General features: G+C 38.5%; 1 long non-coding RNA gene across 1 annotated transcript; it reads left to right on the top strand.

The window, feature by feature from the left end:
• The first annotated feature begins 2,276 nt into the window (after positions 1-2,276).
• On the top strand, positions 2,277-3,659 carry LOC135746309 (uncharacterized). The gene is made up of 5 exons (XR_010531520.2): positions 2,277-2,435; positions 2,532-2,689; positions 3,016-3,090; positions 3,206-3,364; positions 3,521-3,659. It is a non-coding gene; the product is annotated as an uncharacterized lncRNA (long non-coding RNA).
• Positions 3,660-23,547: the final 19,888 nt, after the last annotated feature.

Genomic DNA, 23,547 nt, shown 5'->3' with positions numbered 1-23,547 from the left:
AGAATCACTGAATAAAAGATGAACAAGAACCGAATAAAAGAGAAAACAAGCAGAAAGACTTACAGACTTAGATGAGACTCAAGACTTACTCAGAGTCTCTAAGATCTCACAAGAAGATCATCAAACAACTCCACAAACAATATTAACCCTTGTGTGGTGTTCGGGTCTGTGGGACCCGTTTTTAATGTTTACTAAAAGAAAAATTATGCAATTAATTATTGTTTTAACCTCAGATTCATTGGCCTTGGCTCATTTTCTATAAAGAACATAAAAATAAACAAATTTATAATGACTGTACACTGTTCACCCCCCTACGCATTTATATAACATATGTGGTGTTCGGGTCCACTGGACCCGGGGTTAATAAGAGTGTAAAAATTGAATGTGCTATGTAACTTCACTCTATTTTTCTTCTATCTGGGACTCCTGTGAGTGCATGAGTGTGTTTGTATATATGTCTGTACATATGTGATGGATGCATGTCAGAGTTTTGTCCTTCTGCACTTGCTATAATGCTGCAAGGATACAACATGTTATATATCAAGCATGAACACTCATCTGGCCCCACTGTCCCAAACACTTTACCTTCTGTCTAACAGGAACCATTCTACATTTTCCCATTATCTCCCTTACAAAAAATATTCATGCTTGTATTATAGTAAAAGTGTAGTAATCATGGCAAATTGGTGTATTGATTACCATTTGTAAAACCATGGGTTTACCACAAAACCTATGGTGTGTGCGCGCACGTGTGTGTGTGTGTGTGTGTGTGTATGAGTGCGTGACAGAAAGAAAGTAAATAGAGAAGTAGAAATAGAGAAAGTAAAATTTTATATCCAAGCATTTTTATTATTTTAGGTTGTAGCCAATAGCAACACATTTTACTGCAGTGTGTGTGGACATAAGATGGACAGGACGACACAGTATATGTCTATAAAATGCAAGAAATGCATATGCAACACAGCTACACAGTAAAAATCTGCTTCTTATGTGTTGTGTAGGCTGGCATGAACAGGTTATGTGTTCAATGTGGATGATGTGTTATGATACAGCATCTTTCCAGATGGGGCTTGTGCTATGTAAACTTACACAAATGTGTACAATTTCAAACTAAGTTCAAAGACTTAAACATCAAAGTGATAAAAAACGTATTTGAGATGAAAAAGTGATTAATACTTATTTAAGATAAACATGTTTTTCCCCAATATCTGGGAGAGAATAGAATTTTCTTCTCTTATTTCATATTATCACAAAAACGAATAGCACTTTAATCTATAAATAGTCCTCTACTAGTGGTAAATGACAAATATTAACCATAAATTCTGTCTATATTACTTGCAATAAGGCTAAAATAAACATCTGTAAACAGTTATACATAAATTTGTATGACTGGATTGTTTTAGGATACGAATAATGCCGTGGGTCCACTAGACCCACAAACATTGTCTAAGTAACAAAAATATGAACACCACACGAGGGTTAACATCTTCACTTATTACAAACCAGTATGATTTTATATTATATGTACATTAGCTCAGAAGTAAATCATAAGGGGTGTTTTCCTGGACAGGTATTATCTTAAACCAGGAATAGTTTAATTAGGAAATATAACCAGTTTTAACAAAAATGCCTAACTAAAAACATTACTTGTGCATTTTCAGGCAAAACGAAGGACACTGATGTTTTTTTAAGATATGTCAGTGCAAGTTGTTTTGAGTTTGGACAGCTCTAGTCTATAGTTTATAGGGTAATCCCTAAATAATAGTTACCATTCTCGTGATCAGTGTTTGCTTTAGTAGGTCTCTTGAGCCTTGGGTTTGCCTTTTGGTGTTATATTTATTCATGCTTTTCAATGTGATTTGAAAGACATTGAATATGGCAAAAAACTATAAATAATTTATTGTCACTGACTTACGATTATTATGGTGATAGTGTCATGAGTTAAAAGTAATGTATTGACTTCATAAAGAAGCTCATAAGTACAGTGGCCCTGAGGTGCAATTTTATTTACAAGATTTAAAACAAATTTACAAGTTTTTTAACAAATTTACAAGTTTTTTAACAAATTTACAAGTTTTTTTTAACAAATGTACAAGTTTTTTTTTTAACAAATTTACAATTTTTTAAATAAATGTACAAGTTTTTCAACAAATTTACATGTGTTTAAACAAATTTACAATGAGCGAACAAAATTACATGTTGTAAAACAAATTTACGTTTATTACGGAAAGGGTAGGTACAATACGCTGACGTCACGCATCCGGGACTCCGGTCACGTGGGAAGAAACCCGGAAGTATCGCCGTGAATCACATGAGAGTTGCAAATGCGATGTTGTGTATTAGGCTGTACATCATATTAACGTAAAGAGAGTGATAATATATATCCTTTCATCTATTCCCGAGTGACTCAAAGGGATATTGGACCTTATTTTCAGGTAAGTGAAATAGCTTTAGTTAGCTAACGCTAGCTTTCCAAGTTGCACACGTTTCGAATGGCAGTTATCAAAATAATTCACTGACTTTCTCATTAGATTACAGACAACACGAGAGGGTGCTCCAAACTTTTTAATCAGGACTGCATTGTTTGTTCGCTCCCGGGGTTACATAGACTGAAACGGGGAAGCGTGACGAGTTTGTTTACATGGTGCTGTAACCTCCAACCCAGGAGGACACTTCAGAGGAATCAAGGGTGCGTTAACTTGTTCGATGATATAATCTGAATAATCTTTAAAAGATTAAGATTTTATGTAATGAGACGATTTGTTAAAATTACCAAAATTTATACTATGAATTATATTTTCATTTAATCCTCTCTAAATGTGATAGTAGGCTACTGTAATGTTTTATCATATTACAAATACTCGAATGGTGCCTAAGCAAACTGACATTTATGTCAGATAGATAGATAGATAGATAGATAGATAGATAGATAGATAGATAGATAGATAGATAGATAGATAGATAGATAGATAGATAGATAGCCAAGACTGAAATCATGATTTTGTTAATTTCCAGTGTCTGTGATGTTGAAACACTAAAGGAAGAAGAGGAGGACCACTATTTGTTTCCTGATCAGAACACAAGAGAAGAGTGAGAAAAAAATTAAGCAATTCATTGATGAAAATTAAAACATGTAAATAAATCTTATGACCTCCTTGATATTTCTTTTTTTACATGCAATTTTCTCCTCTTTCTCAATACACAGATCTAACAGTGGTTTGGGGGCATTGCAAGACCATGATTACCTGGAAACATCTCCTATTATGGAAGAGCACAACATCATGCTCGCAACATTTGTGTCCTGGATCAGTTTTTCTTGTTTCTCTGCTGTATGAGGCAGGGGCTTCTTTCCGCAGATTTAGCTGTAAGGTTTAAAGGTCCAGTTTTTCCTGATCCCATTTTTTAAACTTTAGTTAGTGTGTAATGTTGCTGTTAGAGCATAAATAATACCTGTAAATTATAAAGCTCAAAATTCAATGCCAAGCGATATATTTTCTTTAATAGAATTTCCCTTTTAAAGCATACAGCAAACGGACGGTTTGGACTACAGCCCTCTACTTCCCGATTGAATGACATCCAAAGAAGAGTTTTTTTTTACTAACTCTCACCCACAGGAATACGTCAGTCGCAAGCAAAGCTCAAATGGCTCTGCTAAGTTAAGTTGCTGTTAAATCACAACACAATAAACAAACTACTACACAATCAAAACTCGATATATATTTCTGAAGGAGGGACTTCATAGAACAAGGAAGAAATCAGCCCGATTTTAGGACAGTGAAAACAGTGCTATAGAGATAAGTAATTATGTGAAAAATACTGTGTTTTTTTACACACAAAACATGAACACACGCTATATTGCACACCATAAACACAATCATAGTTTAAAAACACAGGAAAAACAGGACTTTTAATCTGTCCAAGGCAACAGTCAGTCGAATATGCATAACATGGGCTAATGTCCAAACATCTTTTCACTTCACAAGAGGTGCAAAGTTTGGACTCTCATTCTCACGGCACCCATTCACTGCAGAGGATCCAATTGTAAGCAATGTAATGCTGAATTTCTCCAAATCTGTTCCAATGAAAAAGCAAATGCATCTATATATTGGGTGAAAAATTCCTTTAATCCCAAAAACAGACTTTTTTCATTTAAATGTTTTTACTTTGCTTTACTATTACAATTTGTACAGTAAATAGAAAATATACATTGGAACAAATTTATAAACAGTGGTGTGAAAAAGTGTTAGCCCCATCCAGATTTCTCATGTTATTGCATATTTATGTCACACTTTTATGTTTCAGATCATCAAACAAATTTAAATATTAGTCAAAGAAGATAACACAAGTAAACACATCATGCAGTTTTTAAATGAAGGCTTTTATTATTAAGGGAAAAAAAATCTAAACTACATGGCCCTGTGTAAAAAAGTGTATTAGTACCCATTGGCTTTTAATGTAAATATGATTGGTTCTAAAAATGTACATATATTTTTTTTTCATACTTCATTTATAAATAAAACTATATTTTGAACAATGAGTGAAATGCAGTTTCTTTAATGTAAAATAGTTGTTCTAATAATGTACAGTTATTTACTTAACACGTCTCTAATGTGTGCGTTACATGTTTGTTAGAAGTGTGTGTGTGTTGTTCCTGGCTTTATAAGCTGTTGGGCAGCCATTAGTTAAAAAAAACAAGTCCAACTTAATTTTTACTGACTTCCATTTGTCTCCATCAAAGTAAATGCGTTCCAGGTGGATTCGGAAGTCAGTTCTGGTTTTGACAAAAAAAAATCACACCATGTTATCCCTGTGATTCCTCTGAAGTGTCCTCCTGTAGTTGGAGTTTACAGCACCATGTAAACAAACTCGCCACGCTTCCCCTTTTCAGTCTATGTAACCCCGGGAGCGAACAAACAATGCAGTCCTGATTAAAAAGTTTGGAGCACCCTCTCGTGTTGTCTGTAATCTAATGAGAAAGTCAGTGAATTATTTTGATAACTGCCATCCGAAACGTGTGCAACTTGGAAAGCTAGCGTTAGCTAACTAAAGCTATTTCACTTACCTGAAAATAAGGTCCAATATCCCTTTGAGTCACTCGGGAATAGATGAAAGGATATATATTATCACTCTCTTTACGTTAATATGATGTACAGCCTAATACACAACATCGCATTTGCAACTCTCATGTGATTCACGGCGATACTTCCGGGTTTCTTCCCACGTGACCGGAGTCTCGGATGCGTGACGTCAGCGTATTGTACCTACCCTTTCCGTAATAAACGTAAATTTGTTTTACAACATGTAATTTTGTTCGCTCATTGTAAATTTGTTTAAACACTTGTAAATTTGTTGAAAAACTTGTACATTTATTTAAAAAATTGTAAATTTGTTAAAAAAACTTGTCATTTTGTTTGCTCATTGTAAATTTGTTTAAAAAACTTGTAAATTTATTCACTCATTGTAAATTTGTTTAAACACTTGTTAATTTGTTAAACTTGTAAATGTGTTCACTCATTGTAAATTTGTTGAAAAACTTGTACATTTATTTAAAAAGTTGTAAATTTGTTAAAAAAAACTTGTAAATTTGTTAAAAAACTTGTAAATTTGTTTTAAATCTTGTAAATAAAATTGCACCTCAGGGCCACCGTACATAAGTGATAAGATGGTAGGCAACCCCTTATAGTAGTCTAATAATGTGACGGTGTTGATATAGCCAGAGAAATCTTAAAAACATTGGGAATAAATGAAATAAAAAACAGAAGCGAAATACATACACAGACATCAAGAATCAGGCTATGAATCTCAACAATGGTGACTATCAAATGAAAAGCTTCATGCTGCAATGCATGCTGGGTATCAGCATAGTACAAAACTCATTAGGCCGATGAAGTGTTTTTCCATTTTCTTTTGTCACCCTAGTTGAGAATCATAGGCTGATTCTTGATGTCTGTGAGTGTCATCTGAGGACTGGTTTCAAGTTTGCAAAAGTCCATATGTATGCAACTATCAATATATCAGATTACTGTAATAATAATTGTTGTAATGATTCTCATTCAAACATGTTAATACTATGAATAACCCTACATACTACTAATTGTTATGATTCAGCTTCTTAAGGATGGTAAGACAAACTACTGATCAATAATCAGACATCCAACCTCACAAGTGTCTATCATCTCTTGGTTTTCTTTGCCATAACAAACATGCATCATAGAGACACAGTTATAGCAACCAGACTGAAAACCAAGTCAAGAGCCCAACTAATGAAATCAGTGATCACCATAATGGTGACTTTAAAGAAAATGCTTGTAAAGTCTAGTAAACACATGTTTGTTCTCAGTAAGAACTTTTGTAAATGTATAACAGAAATAAAGTCAAAGTGGTTTATAAGTGAAGCTGGTAATGGTGTTTGTGGAAATTTTTAATTCTCCTCTGGTGATATATGGAGAGATTTATTGTGTTCTGCTGTTTTCAGTTGATGTTCATCAAAGTCTTTGTGTCTGTAAGTGTTTTTGCTCATGTCTTCTCTTTTTATTTATCTTTTCTTCAGTGATTCTGTTTATTAGCAGCAGGTGTCCATAGTGAATGAGGGTGTAGGGTGTGATTTGGGACGCAGTCTTTAACGGTGGACAGTGTACAAATCCTGACAAATCAGGAAATAACGGGACAATGTTGTGGAATCTCCATGGTCTTATTGTAAATTTACAATTGTGGACTGTAAACTGTATGATATCCCACAATGCATTGCATATAACGTTGTTTAACCGTGAAGTTACATATACAGTAATTTACCGTAAGATTTACCGTAAAAGACCGTAAAATTACCGAATTTTTTTACAGTGCGGATATAATGTAAGTTGTTTTGTAATGTACATTTCTATTCAAAATGTAATACTATGCAAAAGTGAAACTAAGATGACAGAATAATTGTAGCGTCTTCTGCATCGAGTAGAGCTTTTAAAGATTAAAAGTTTTAAAGATTAAAATTACATTTAACTTACCAGCATTAAAACCTTTATAGTTTTTTTTCTTTGTATACAGCATTCGCTCCGTGAATAAGGGAGCTGCAGCCAAAAACGCGTGAGCTAAACATTTATGTTCTGTAATTTTTTACTCGCATAGGCTATATTTTTACATATTTTTGACCAAGTAACACTCGGATATAATGTAAGTTGTTTTGTAATGCAAGTTCATTTTTAATTTGTTCTGAAATGATGAAAAATCTTTCTGAATAAAAAGGATCTATCCACATAATTAAAGCATTCATTCGTTTTCATACTTTATAGATACACATTAATTTATCAACCAATATACTATTGAAAATGTCATAAATAAATATTAATTGCCTTCTGTACCGGTTCATTAATAGTGTCTTAATTTTAATTTCTTTTAGACACTGCTTTGTTTGTATTTAAATTCCTTCACTGACAGCCCTAGCTGCTATCTAAAAAAAAAGGTTCGACTATCAGTCGACTATGGCAAAATCTAACGAATCAGATTCGACTATGAAAATCCTTAGTCGAAAACTCGAAAACAGCCCTTATATATATATAGCTGTAGTAGCCTTGTGTTAATCTTTTTCTCAAAATGGGAAAGACATGTAGCACACATGTCCATGTGGGCCCCACATGGGTTTTCTCAGGGTTATATGGGTGTCATGTGGGCATGGGCTCAGAGTGGGCACTTTGATGGGGTTATTATGGGCCCCAGTTTTGTTTAGGTGGTGGGCTCCAGTTAGGCTGCCCATTATTATCTATTTGCGGGTCTTGATTGGGGCCCAAGTGGGCTATATTAGTCTTAACTTTAATTATTAAATTTGGTTTGATTTGAAAAAAAAAAAAACATTTCATTTTTTACTAAGTTTATGTTATACAAAATGCACAGCATGTTTGTCAAATAAGATTTTTTGTGTAAATGTCATGGCCTTATTTTTTTATGTATATATGTGCAAAAAACAATGTTTTCTAAGAATATATCTAAAAGAGAAAAAGCACTTGCATGACGCTGTCCCCTCCCCCATATACGGATTGCCTCCTCCCGCCTTTTCATTTAAAAAAAAACCCACACCAACGGTCTCCTCTCTCCTGACAAAAAGTTCTCAGAACATCACAGTCAATATCTCCTGTTTAACTCCACCAAGGTAAGATATTTATATGTTTTATTTTGTATTAACTTAGTTTTACTTAATATTTTTAAAACTAGAGATTTCGGAATCATTACAGCTAAATTTAAAGCTGCGACTTATTTCGCAACTTATTTGATCATATGTTTTGATAATATTCACTGAAACCAACACTATGCCCGATAGAACAACATAAATTAGACTGTTTAAGAAAAACCCCAGCGCTTCTAGCTCCACCTAGGACCTGTTATTTGTTTTGCAAAAAAATCCACCGCTCCCGGCATTTGGTCCAATCAGCGCAGGCTGGTTCATTTGGTCCAATCAGCGCAGGGCTGTGTAAAATCTGCCTGTCAATCACAGTACCTGCACGCGCCACAGATCCCCCTTGCGCGCGTTACAATATCATGTGCATCCGCCTGAAGTTATAGGTGTTTTGGTTTGAACGCAGTTCGATGGCGGAGAGAACATTCACTAACAAACTTCCGATTCCGATCTTCAATTAATTGTTGATAAGAATAAAATCCACAGTGGATCTGATAGGGTTCGATCAGGGGCATCCCCAGCCGATTTTGCAGGGGCTTCAGCCCCGAATGTAATGCCTGGGCTCATTTCAGTGGGTTCACGCGCCACACCTTGTATTTCTCACACTGAAAGTAAGATATAAATTGATATAATTGCTATATACAATTAATGGACGAGGCAAAAGAATACGCAGGGCAGTTCTGTCGAGTGATGTAACCCATTTTTTAAGCATTTTGATTTTACGATTCCTGGACGAAATCATTGCTTTTGATCAAGACACTGAGAGCTAATATTGGGGAATAAAGCCAAATGTGTGCTAAATTGATTCAGTCAAAAACTTCAACAGCTTTGCAACCAGAAGCTTTAGTTACCTGAAACTAAGAAAAGAGGCTTCCCGAAATATATAATGTAATAGAGATGCATTTCATTATTATTGCCCTTTCATCATTAAATGTTCTGCAATACTGTATGTGTACAGTAAACTCAAGTTAAAAACGTGCATGGCTTCAACCCATTGTGGTAATTAACACATTAATTTACACTATCAGTTAATAAAATGTTATTAAGGAATTTATTAATACATTAACACATTTAATAAATAACAATTAATATATTTACTTAATCTATTAATCCTACAGAATCTTTATTAGTTGCTGATGCAGTAATCATTAATTAATTGTTTAGTTCTTCATGAGTCATACATTAACACATGATTGTAAAGTCTTACCAGGCAATTTCAATTACAAAATTCTTCTAATGCACTGAAATATGCGGTCCCACAATTCACCTCAAAACCAGTTTTTATTTTGATTTTATGTCAACTCTTATGCTTCTTGGTTCATATGTTGTGACGGTAACATTTTTTCCCTGTTTTTTAGACTGAGAGTTGTTGATACCCACTCAGACAGTGAACCGCTCCACCACCCCCAAAAAGGCTTCTAGTAAAAGGACTGGGGAACAATCGAGGCACTACACCACCCAGATAGCATGCAAACCATTGAAACAATGTTAAAAACAGTTGATTTGTCAATGGTAACTGCATTGAATCAATATCAGGTTTGCACCCTCCATTAATATTGAAAAAATATTGAGATTTCAACAAACCACCATTATCGTGATCAGTGTTTGCTTTAGTTGGGTCCTTGACTCTTATTATTCACTAAGTTAAATCTTTCTTTTCTTTTTTTTTTAGTGTTTGTATGTGTATATGTAGAAGCACATGTGCATTGGAAAAGAAAGATGTGTTTCAAACTTAAGTTGAACCTGACTGCTTTTTCTGAAGATGTCAAAATGATATAAAATTAAGCTGCTTTACATGATTATGTTGATACATTTTTGACATTTATAATTGTTTTGGTTTGTAAATACACTGTGACAAGACAAACAGAAAAATTGCTGACACATTCAGACATCATTACTCATCCTACAAATCTCAACAATGGTGAAAATCATCAAACAAATTCATATAAAACGATCAACTGCAATGCATGCTGGGAGTTATAAATTAGTTTAGTACTACGATGATACCCAGCATGCATTGCAGCATGAAGCTTTCTTTTGTTGATGGTCACCATTGATGAGATTCATAGACCGATTCATGATGTCAGAGATAGATTCAGTAGTTTAGCTTTAAATGTGTTTATATAATCCTCAAAATAACAGACCTGACACTGTTTTCAACTATTACTATAAAATCCATTTTTTGCATAACTTTAACAGTATTTCATTAATATCATTTAGGTATATCTACAAGAATAAACTACTTGATAATATTAGATTTTTGTTTTCTTTGCAATAGCAGATGTATTTTAAAACACTGCTTTAACAGCCAAAGAAAACTTACCATTAAAACACAAGAGTCAAGGGCCCAACTAAAGCAAACACTGATCACGATAATGTTGATTTATTGACATTTCAATATTTTTCAATATTAATAAAGGGTGCAAACGTGATATTGATTCAATGGTATTAACATTGACAAATCAACGATTTGTAACATTGTTTCAATGGTTGTATGCTATCTGGGCACCTCCACCTCATCTTCTAAAAGTCAAGTCATCTTCATTTATATAGTGCTTTTACAATACAGATTGTTTCAAAGCAGGTTTACAGTGAGAATAGGAAATTAATAGAACAGAGATTGGTTTGGCTGTACAGTAGTTCGAGAAGAAAAAACTATTATTTCAGCGTAAGTTTGCTATGGATTCATATCCATTTTAAAAATGATTAACTTAAAAGCTAACACGGCACAGTTTTCAACAAAAAAAACTGAAAAATTTTAATTCTTTCTGGACGATTTTTTACATGATAATATAGGTTAATAAAGTGTAAGTCTTAAAAACAAAGTGCAAGTTTTGGAAACAAATCTGTTATCATCTTCTTGTAAACTTCAGAACATCATTAGCTTAGTCAGTACTAGGGCTGGACCAGAATATTCGAATATTCGTTCCGTGGGTTGACATTCGATTTTCAGTTTTGAGATTCGAATATAATATAAATATTTTACAGCGTTAATGCAGAGCTTTTGCCAAGCAGGAAGTGCGCTTCATGCTCCCGCTCTATAGATGGCGCAGAGAGACCAACATCCATAGCCCCTCAATTAGGATGGACATTGTTTACGAAATATTCTGTAAGCTGTATAAGCTGTATCCATTAATAACTGTAAAAACATGCATCTGCGCACACATACACATATGCGCGCACATACAAACAATTCAATCCATTTGTTTAATGCTGTTGCAGAAGACTACACGTGTCAAGCAGTGGTGCTCTCAGAGGTTCCTTTTTAAACACATTGTTCCAGCGGAACGCGATTATATTTTAAACACAATCATATTTTAAACACAGGGAACGTGTTGCTACAACTCCTTGAAATGCATATCATATACAGGATTAATAGTGATCTGACTTCGGAGAGAGCGCAGCTCTCTGCACGTCCGCGAGAGTGAGAGAGGCGCCAATATGCAGCGGGTCATATTTTAAACAAAAAGTAAAGTTTGCATCAGCTCACATGAAACGCATTAAACTGAACAAATACATAAGGACTACTAATTTAGTTTATGTTTAGACTTCGGACAGATGCGAGAGCGCGTGCACACGAGACAGAGAGAAGCGCAGCTGCTCATGACGCGGCGCGCTGGATCAGGAGGAGTCCAAGACGCGCACATCGAGTGCAGGTACGTGCAAGAAGGAATTCTCTATTTACAAGCTCTCCGCGTAAAGTGAAGCCCACAAACCCTCATGCGAGGAAAAACATGCAATGTTGATGTTAATATTAAACTATGATGATAATAATAGCCAAATCGTCATGACTATTGCCATGAAAGCCTGCCATTGGCGATATGTCTGAAGATCGTCGATACACGATACTATCGTCTATCGGCACAACCCTAATATTAAGTAGAGCAGAAGCAAAATTATACATTAGAATATATACACAAGCAGCTTGGCAGAGATACTGGAATGAACATGATACAGGAAGACACTTATATAATATACAAGAAACAGTTGATGCTGGGAGAGAGGAGAATAGGAAACGAAGGGAGGGGAATATCATTACTCGCCTTAGACTTGGACATTCTGGACTTAACGGTACACTATATAGAATTGGAAAGCACCCAACTGGAGAATGTATACATTGCAACCAGCAAGAGACAGTTGAGCATGTTTTATTTCAATGTGTAAAATACAATGAGGAGAGGAATCGCCTTATTCAGTCATTGCAGAAAGTTAAACACTTTGATTTTACATTATCAGGAATATTAGGGAAAACAGCAAACAATATATATGATTATGTTATTAAGTTTATTAAAGAATGTGAATTAAATAAGAGAATATAGAGAGGAATTTTTTTTTTTTTAAGTATGTATATCTTCATCCACACTCCAGTCCAGTCGGTGGCGGTAATGCTCCTATAAGTTGGTTGCCAACCGCCAGTTAAACTCTAAAGAAGAAGAAGAAGAAGAACATCCATAGCCAACAGCCACCAAACGCCACCAGTGGAAGAGATCGCCTCGAACGGAAAGCGCGCTTCCTGCTTTGGTGTTCACGCTAATAGTGTTGTAAATAACGTTCAGTTTCTGGCAAAAACTGATTGATTTGCTTCACAAGACTTCAATATGTCACACGGAGTTATGGGGGATTACTTTTGTATTGGATATGTATGCTTTAGCTCCTAAAGTGTGCGGATCGGTTGACTTGCATGATGGAGCACTGGGGTTTCTGCAAAATATCTTCTTTATTGTTCTACTGATGAAAAAACATATTGGATAGTGTAAGTGTTATAAATAAATTGATTTTAAAATTATGCTACCGTTTTATTACAGTTTGTTGAACTTCGTTCATTTATTTTCGTTGTTTTATTTAAATAGCCTACCTTTAACGTTGTCAGTAATTACTGTGCTGCTAATTTCTGATACGGAAATGTTTGTTTGTTAGAAAAATGTAAGGCTACCTTATTAAAAGTAATGCTCTTGTGTTTTGTTTCACTAACCCTTTCACCGCCAGCGTTTTTAAAAAAAGTTGCCAGCCAGCGCCAGCGTTTTTCATGATTTTCACCAAAGTTTAATGGCTTCCAGAAAATGTTCTTCTTTAAATATATAAACATACAATATATCAAATGAAAGAACAGACCCTCTGCTTTCAAACAAAAAAAAAACGTTTCATCCTACCTTTAGTGGTTCTTTTGCAATCAGCTTTTGAATATGGGAAGGTTTTTGCAAAAACACCATATTTTGAGCAAAAAGCAGAGATAATTCCATTTTTGTGACGGACTTTTCATAGAGATCCCTTTCAGAGCGATCTTTAAAACAGACACGGACATGCAGCAGCTTGCCATAGGGCAATACTTCCGGTTTTAAAAAGTTGTGGAAATAATATTAAATAATAGCGGTTAAATTAAATAATAGCGGTATTGCGGAAAGACGGAAAATCTCGTCATTGGCGGGGAAGCGTTTTCTCTTAATTGACGAGATATCTCGTCAATGGCGGGGAAAGAGCTAATGCTGTTCTCGCAGGACGCGTGACAGGCACGCCGCTTCCGGCTTGCGCTGTTCTGTAGTATTTTTAAAGTTTATTAATTCTAAACGTGTCACATGTCCATATTGCACGAAAAAAGGCACTACACTCCCTTGGGTCCGCAGCACCACATCCGTCACATAATAAAACTGTAGACACACACACACACAGAGATTCCTGCCTTTATTAAAGGGAAAAATATGTTTAGCCCCTCCTTCCAAAGCTTCGAATATTCGATTTGATTTCTACTAGAGCTTCGAAGCTCAAAAATTGATATTCGGAACAGCCCAAGTCGGTACAGAGTCTAAAGGGGGTGGCACACCGGCAGCGCAGCTCAGCGTCGAGTCACGTCTAGGACAACTCTGAGGTATCGTAAACTGGAAGTGCACATTAAATAGCGCGAGCTTCGTCAGATAGCGTCTACTTCAAAATGCAAAATATACGTTAGCAGCCAATGTTGATGTCACAGGAGTGACGATCTGTTAGGCGGAACCAAAAATCAGGAAAGTTTGGTTCCGCCCGGATGTTTCCGTCCAGACCGGTAAGAGAAAACACCGGACATCCGGTAGCGTCGCGGACGCTGAAATCAGCCAAATTACACACAGCTGGGAGTTATTAACAGGAGCGCCGGGTGATTGGACGAAAGGGACATCAGGAGAGTATTTTAGGACGATGTAAATCATAGTCTGGGTGGTTGGTTTACGGTGTGTTGTTGTGTATCGTAGTGCCGAGTTGGGCTCGCCAGATACGCTGTTTGGATCGCTGCATTGCTCTCTCTCTCGCTTGGATCATTGATTTATACGAAGGAAGATATCGACGACCTTATAGGTGGAATATTAGACAGACACTGACGTTGGAAGAGAGAAACGGAGGAAGAGGAAACCTTACTGTTGTGAGTACACACCTGTGGAAAAGTGGTGTTGGTGGCTGGAAAACGCCTCGTTTATGCAACTGGAGTCATTACAGCGTGAAGTCCACCTAGGACGAAGGGAGACCGAAGTTGTGAGTAAATACATCAATTGAAGTAGGTGTTTTATATGCAGTTGATTTCTACAAACGTTTTGGAGTGTTTTCAAGAGAGAACGAGTGGCCCTACCCCTGTATCAGCGTGGTGGGTGAGCCGAAGGGCTTTTGTGTAAACAGCTACAGTGACGTAAATAAACAAATACTAGGCCGTTTACCATCTCCCTATTCTCGCCCAGAGCAAAGTGGAAGAAGGCGGGTGTCATTGTGTGCACTGAGCGTGGTGGGTGAATCTTTTGGATGTAGACATTTTCACTTGAAGTGGTGCTGTGTAATGCTGTGTTTTGCAGTGAGAGTGCTGTGTCTTGTCTGACGTAACCCTGCTTTCAGTCACTTGTCCCGGGACGACGAAGAGGAAAAACGGCGCTAGAGAACATCTGTGAAATTATGCTGTAGCGTGTTTCAGTCTGACAGTATTACAGAGTGGCGGTGAAGAATTGTGCGATTGGCGGTGTGTGTGAGTATTACATTACGGTGGTTGCTTTACCTGTGCTTTTCTTTGCATCACTACAGAGTAGAGGCGAACGAGATCCGCCGGCCCGAGGTCTCGACGAAAGGGCGCCCCGGTCCAGTTTTCGATTGACCAACGGGTCTCGAGGAAAGGGCAGCGTTCGACCCGGTGTGCCGGCGTGACGTCCTCGCCCCTCTGTCAACCAACTCGAACGCCGAGTGGGCTTTGGTCTCCAGCGTCCCATTGTAAACCACCGTCCAATCGACGCTTCGCATAGCCAGCCAGCGTTAAGCCCGCCACCCGTAGCCGCCTGTGAGATATTGAGCTGTGGAAAGAGAGTTATACCTACCGAGAAGCTGTAATCAGCACAGAGGTGAGAGTAAACCTTAAAGTCGATTCACTGTGTCCTTATATCCCAGCAGCCGCCTGTGGAGAGAAAGAGAGCCAGCGTGAGCACTGAGATATTGAGCTGTGGAAAGAGAGCTATACCTACCTAGAAGCTGTAATCAGCATAGAGGTGAGAGAAAACCTTGAAGTCGATTCACTGTGTCCTTGTATCCCAGCAGTCGCCTGTGGAAGAAAGAGAGCCAGCGTGAGCACTGAGACGTTGAGCTGTGGAAAGAGAGCTATACCTACCTAGAAGCTGTAATCAGCATAGAGGTGAGAGCAAACCTTGAAGCCGATTCACTGTGTCCTTGTATCCCAGCAGTCGCCTGTGGAAGGAAAGAGAGCCAGCGTGAGCACAGGGATATTGAGCTGTGGAGAGAGCCATACCTACCTAGAAGCTGTAACTGGCATAGAGGTGAGAGAAAACCTTGGAAACGATCCACTGTGCCCCTGTGTCCCAGCAGAGTCTGTGGAGAGAGAGAGAATAAAGAAGAAGAGTGAGTCAACGAGCAAGGAGCTGTGGGAGATAGGCGGCGAAACGCCGTGCGCTGTTAAAGGTACACCGACCGGAAAAGCCCATACCAACACTCATCGTGATTTTATTCTGCCTCCAGGGAGGAAGAGGAGCGCGCCACGGGCAGAGGGAACCAGAGGCGGGAGCCCGTTCCCCGACGCAACCCCCCCCCCCCCCTTGGAGGACAGATCCTGACTTTAGTTTTAATTTCCCTTTCCCCAAGCCCCCATATATTTTAACTATTTAAATAAATAAAGGATATTTTTATACTTACCTGTACTCGCTGTTGTCTGGTCATTGGGTTGGTTTTGGGGACCTCCTCGAGGTGGAAGTTTAGAAGGGGCGTGGCTTAAACACTAGCAGCCAGCCCCTGGCCTGTGACATTAATCGTTAATGATGGGACAAATATGATGTTATTTAATGTTAAACTATATGAGTGGCGCGACAGGGATTTGAGCAACTTCCTGAGTCGTAGCTGGGCGGCGCGGACAAGCAATGTGTTCGAGCTTCTTTTAGAACGGCACTGAGCTGCACGTCCTGTGTGCGACCCCTGTGTGTGACCCCCTTTACATGCATGTGGTTGATTTAGATGATTTAACGCTTTGGGACAATTCTTCCTCTCCTATAGCGGTGAATCAATTGAGTTTTTCCTCAGGGAGACTACAATGCACTGTCTGATGTGATGCTGTAGTACATGCTTACAGAGTTATAATTTTCTCTCATCTTATTTTACTTCTTACAGGAAGCACAAACGCCAGTTCGCAGCACTCCAGCACAGACAGGTTCTACTAATACTCCCTGCAGACCAGTTCAGCCCAGTGGGATGGCAGTGAGGGATGGAATGTTTGTTCGTGAACTGACAATACTGGAAGAAATTAAAGAGTGTCAAAAGGTACAGGGTAGCATGACAAGGTGTCTTATGCAGCATAGAGAACAAAACTGTGTGGTTCTATCTATGACTGTTGTATTTGCTCAGATTATTTTGGGGGGTATAAGCATGATTATAATTATAATTATAATGTGAGGTTTTATCTTGAAGATATTGTTCAATTTAAAAAAAACCTTTGATTTACACATTCTGAATTGAAGTCATTTTTTTCCCTGCAATTCAAATATTTAGTAGTTCCTTAGACGTTAAAATATTAAAGGAACACATAATCTGTTCATTTGATGCATTCTTGGTTTGAGAAGGTACTGGTTTACAAAACAGTTAAAAATCTGAAGTAATTCGAAAATTAATTTTGTAGTATAGCACATTAACTTGATCCACAGGTATCAGGTTTACTTAATAAATGGGGCCCACTGTGGTCCCACAACCCATATAAGGGGTCATTGGGGGTCCAGTGAAATCACCCATAAGGGCCCCATAAGGGTGATGTATGGGACCCACTTTGGGCCCATTAATATTATATAATGTGGGACCCAAGTGGGCCCATAAACTGAACTCCTACATGGGCCCAACTTGGAGCCCACTGTTAACCCACATGGGCTAACACACATGGGGCCCATGTGGAGCCGATGGACAAATTTATCTGGGCCCCATTTGCGTGGCCCATGCAGGGCCCAAGTTACAGCCCATCAAACTCCCACATGGGGCCCACCTGGACATGTTGGCTGTTCTACCTCAGTGCACCTCATTGTTATGGATTTAAATAATAATTTTATTTTAATAAATAAAGGGTTAGTGCTAGTGAGCCATGCAAAATCATCGCAAGGGAAATTCCTTCACCAGGACAGTCCTAGCTCCGTCTGAACTTAGAGATCTCAAATAATGACAGTTCTGCACATTTTTAATATTAATCATCAAACTTGGACGAGTAGAGACTGATTAGACATTTTAAATCTGTTATATAATAATAAATCCCTCAAGTTTCACAAGGAAACCCATAAAAATTGGAGGGATGTGTGTCTGTATGTGTGCTCCACATCTGCAATGCGAGAGGTGCAGAAACAGAGAAAACTGAAATAAAAAAGTGCACAGGTAACAAAAGCCTTGAAACTCAAATACGACCCCGCCAAATTACAGAGATGCCAATTCGCACGGGACTGATATTATTACAGGACCTCTGTGTTTGGAGAAATATAGTAGGTCACCTGCGGGGGAATTTTTACTTACATGGCAGATTCGCACTAGCCTGGTATAACCAGACTCTCGTACATTCATTTCATTTGTACAGAGAGTCTGGCCACGCTCCATAGCAAAGCGTTACTTCCGTTAAGGAGGGTCCATTGTAGAAGTTTAAAACTACTGGATCTGCACAGAGTCACTCAGGATCTGCCAAAGCCAATTGCTAACATGTGGTCGTGACGTATATCATGCACCGAAACCGTCCGGAAACAACAAGTCAGAATAATCAGACAAACAAACCTTAGCAAACATTGTCCTTGCTCCGGCTTTAACTTCTGTATATTCGGCAGTTTTGCAACAACGGACTGAATAGCTTTTCTCACGTCTTTCTCCGCTGCCATTACTGAACTACAACTCAAACTGACGCACGACCTCAACGTCATCGTTCGCAACGTCAACGACCCCCATCTGTTCGCTGATTGGTCCTGCAGATTTTTGCAGGAGAAAACGAAACTCTATAGAGAAATCCCAGACGTACTGCTGAAGCGAAATGAAAAATAAGCGGAAGCACGTAGGAGGGCGGAGCCAGGCTAGATTCGCACAGGATTAAGATTACAGACAACCTCTGCAATTATTACAAATTACCAGAGGTCACCAGGTAAGACCCACCGCGATTTTAGTAGGATGATTTGTATGGGTGTCTTGAAACAGCGCGAAACAATATTTGTGCAATGTGCGCATGTCAAATGATCAAATCTGATTTAAAACTTGTGCCATATAAACACGCACACCAATCCGATCATATTATTAGAGGTTCATGTAAACGCTATGATAGATTTATCAATCAGAGTGATTTCCTTCCGATTGAGGCAAAAGCTGTCCATGTAAACAAAACTACTCTCTTAATAAACCACTGATGCTTTTTCCCAATAAACGTTTTAAAAATGTCCAACAAGCACAAAACTGTCGTCTACTTAATAGTGTTCATACCTTGAATGTGTAACAGCAGGATCAATAATGAGAGTCTGAAGTTCATGATTTAGTTTTGTAGAAAGTCACATAAAACCCAAAACTCTTTTCTTATTCCTGAGAGAAAACAAAACATCATTGTGACGCTCAATTCATCAGACAGTTATTACAGTAAAATAAAACACAACTAACATGCTTATTTTTTGTAACATTTCAAAGATTCAATACATATACATGTGTATACATACGTGCTTGTGGAGATCTCTGACTTTAACTGGTTTGTAAAGTTGTGTCAATATCTGAAGTTGTGGTAGATCATTTAATGATCTGATTATCGTACTCAAGCGGATGTTAAAGAAAGACTCTCCTCCACTTTTTGACTCAGCATAAGAAGAAGGAAATCATTTTATAACATTTTTTAATATTTCATAATCGGTCAACTATTCTTATCTTTACGTGTAGCTGTTATTTGTTGGAGAGTCCTGTAAACAGCGGCGTGTTTATCATTTTGGGGGCCCTAAGGAAAGTCCAAGGAACTGGGGCCCCCCATGCCCCAACATTGCCTGAGGAGTTTTCATTTAAATTGCACAACAGTAATATTGAGTATATAGAATTAAGTTGGACATATAAAAACAGATTTATTTTATTTTGAACTGCTTAACATAAAATGGTATAAAACTAAAAATCTTGTTCCACCGGCCTCCCTTTGTACAGAAAAATATTTTCAAGCCCCTCTCAGATCTATCCTTTGTTTGCAAATTCCTTATAGGATGTATTTAAAACAATGTAATTTATACACTACTGCAACTTCAGTCTGTGATCTTACTAAAAAAACTAAATAAGACAAAAATGTGAAGCATTAGATTACGATTCAGACTGATCTAACAAACTGATCTAACAAACACCAGCAATGGACGTTGTAAGTTGGTTATTGCCTGGATTTGTAATGGGAATCACATAGCTCTCATTTTCATATTGCAGAAACAAACTTACTGTGAGATACAACAAGCATATAGACGCCACTGCCTGTAAAAGATGTCTCTTATCTTTACTTCATCTTTTATGTTTTCAGCAGAAAAAAATCTAATCATTAATCTTCATCTTTTTACTGCTAGTGCTCTTATTCTTGAGCAACAGTCTCAACTCCATTCACAGGACAGATTATGTTTTATATTTTTATAAACCTGTTCCTTTCATTACTAATAAACTGAGCCAATAATCTGCATATGTTTTATATTTTCTACATTGGAATTTGGGGAAACCATTAAGAAATGAATGTAATTGTTTTAAAACCTGTAAAAAGTGTTAAATGGAGCTGATAGTAAAATTTGCTCAGAAAATTAAATATGTAATGCTTGTGTAAGGAGTGAAGTTTGTGCAGAACTTCCTTCCAGACTTTTCAATGCAACTCATGTTGGTCCAAAAATAAGCAGTGTGCAAAGGAGCTTAAAGTCCAGGACAACTAGTTATATTTGAAAATCTCCCAAAAATCTGTTTAAAATCAGGTTATTATGTCCATTTAAAGTTTTAACTAAGAAATGTATTTCCTTTCTCTTTCTGTCTGTGACGTGAAGTCAAAACAACATCTCTCTGTTCCTTAGAGAGTTTAAATGAACAACATACAACTCCATCTTCTATATGAACTTCTTGCTGTTGAATGTGTGTGTGTTTGTAAATGATGTCAGAATCACATTTAGTCTAAAGTACTGCAGGTTAACATGTAGGAAATTGTCTTGTGCTGCGTGCAAAACCGCCTTCCATACTATATGGTAGGTGAAAAGCAGTAGGCGAGGCGAGTAGTATGTCCGAATACATATTTTGATATAACATATTTTTTATACATTTGTGAATACTTGCATGCAACAAAAACTAAATAGTTTCTTCAAATTGATGACAGATTAACCGTCTTTTCTTCCGGTGAAGTGATGTACTGATGTTCATTTATTTCCTATGCACACATTTGCATCCTTCAGATTGTAATCTCATTTAAGATGGTGAAATATCGTGTTAAGTTCACTTACTGTCGAATGGAACGCACCCATACTGATAAATTGTATACTGTGAACACGCCTTAAAATACCTTAAAGGGATAGTTCACCCAAAAAAATGAAACTTCTGTCATCATTTACTCACTATCATGTTGTTACAAACGCTTAGGTTACTCACGTAACCCCGGTTCCCTGAAATAACGGGAACGAAGCATTGCGTCAGTTAGCTGACGCTATGGGGGAAACTCCTGTTTACTCCGTGACTGAAGCCTATTGGTTAACGTCTGTACAAAGTACAGACCAATGACGTTTGAACCCGCGCGCGGGAGGAACGCGTCCTTATATAAGCGCGGTTCAATCGTCAGGAGCTCATTATATTCGACTGAAGCGCGCAGCCGAATAACACTCGCTGCGTAGACGTTTGTAGCACGGCAAGAGACGCAATGCTTCGTTCCCGTTATTTCAGGGAACCGGGGTTACGTGAGTAACCTAAGCGTTCCCTTTCAATACGGTTCACTTCGCATTGCGTCAGTTAGCTGACGCTATGGGGGAACGTAATCCCATCACGCCGTGCATACACAACGTACTGAAGTGCCTTACCGGAGAGACACTGCGTGTGGCCCTATACCCGGCATATTCACAGCTTAAAAAGCAAATGAGTAAGCACCATATAAATTGTTGACGCGCACACGGTGGGGTTTTAAACGCACCGGGGGCACATAACATAGCACAAGACGGCGAGGTACCGAGCGCGCCGCGGCTGTGCGAGATAAGTAAATTCAGAGTCACGTTGGTGAGCTCGCTGAGCGCACCGTGGTGTACACATAAAACGCATGAGCGTGCATGATTAAGCCGAGAGAACCTGCGCTCGTAGGGCAGGGACGTCTAAGCTGTACAATCTGACAACGTAGACGGCGAAGACCAGCCGGCCGCGTAGCAGATATCAAATATAGATATAGATACCCCTGTAGACCAAGTTCATGAAGAAGCCAAACTCGCAGAGAGTGGGCTCTATATAGGACATAGCTCATAGAGGGGCGTGAGCCAGTGCGATGGTTTCAACGATCCATCTAAATAACCACTGTTAGCAACAGACATACGTGGTGAGTGATCTGCGAAGCTCACGAACGGCCGATCTGACTATAATATGCGGCAGAACGGTTCGTAGCGTGGGATTATACAGATACCACAATAGTGTGAACCCAGGTGCACCCTCGAGCGCATCGGGATGCATATAGGTAGTATTATAGTGCACAGATCGGTGAGCTTTCCAAGCGCGCCGTAAATGTGTATTGACTATAAATTGCACGGGCACAGGTGAACACTTGAATACATCGTGAATGCATATAGATGAATCAGAGTGTTATAATGCACAGGCCGGCAAGATTCTCGAGCGCGCCGTCATGTGTTCTGATAATAAATTGTGCGCACACGGGTGAACTCTTCAGTGCACCGTGAATGCGTATAGATAAATCAGTGCACAGAACGCGCCGTGAATGTGTACAAATATGATTGATGAACGTAACGGTGGGCACCCAACGCACCGTGAACGTACACAGATGAACAACAATGTATGTGTCACAAATCATAACACAGCTGTGTATACAGGTGAGCTTTCCCAAGCGCATCTTATTGTATACCAAAATGTTATAGCGTGTACATGTGAGCTTCTCTAAGCGCACGGTGGACGCATATAATTAAAAACCATATCGTGCATACAGGTGAGCTAATGGGCGCACCTTTAATGCAACAAACCTCAGTAGTGCGAAGCAGGGATGTCGAAGCTGTAAACTGACAACGTGGACGGCGGGGACCAGCCGGCCGTGTCACAATTGTCAAATGAGAAACCTCTAAGACCATGCCCATGCTCTAAGACAAGTGAGCATAATTGTCACGGGAGGTGATAACGTCAACGATCCATAAATAGCCTGTATTGACAGGTGCTCTAGTGAGTGATCTGTGACGCAGATGAACAGCTGATCGTCTGATGTACGTCAGACGTATGTGTCATCCAGGACCTTGGACAGTTCCAGAGCGCTGTGCCTCGGGCACCGTCCGCATCTGAGAAATGACAGGCTTATGAATAAAGTGAATGGCCAGCCGTAAAAGCATGGTTCGCTGTTACCGCCGCCGTCCGCATCTGAGAGATGACAGGCTTCTGAATTAAATGAATGGTCGGTCGTAAAAGCGTGGTTCGCTGTTATCACGGCCACATAGATATAGGTAGGGGAGAGAGCCGCCGTGCCTCTGTAGTGAGGAGAAAAGTGTTCCACCCACGATTCGCGGGGGGTATTGACTTTCAAATGTCACTAGACAGAATGGATCAGACTTTGCATAAGGACGCCTCGTGAAAGGGGTCCTAGCAGCTTGTGTCAATGTGTCATAAGGCACGTAATGTAGGTCGTGTCCCACGGATGCCATCTCCGCACGCCCATCGTAATGGGTTAATATTGGTAGTTTAAGCATGAGATGCGTATCACTCTGATT

This window comes from Paramisgurnus dabryanus, chromosome 24 (genome assembly GCF_030506205.2).
Source record: "Paramisgurnus dabryanus chromosome 24, PD_genome_1.1, whole genome shotgun sequence".
Taxonomy (NCBI): domain Eukaryota; kingdom Metazoa; phylum Chordata; class Actinopteri; order Cypriniformes; family Cobitidae; genus Paramisgurnus; species Paramisgurnus dabryanus.
This window is presented reverse-complemented; position numbering and strand designations above follow the sequence as displayed.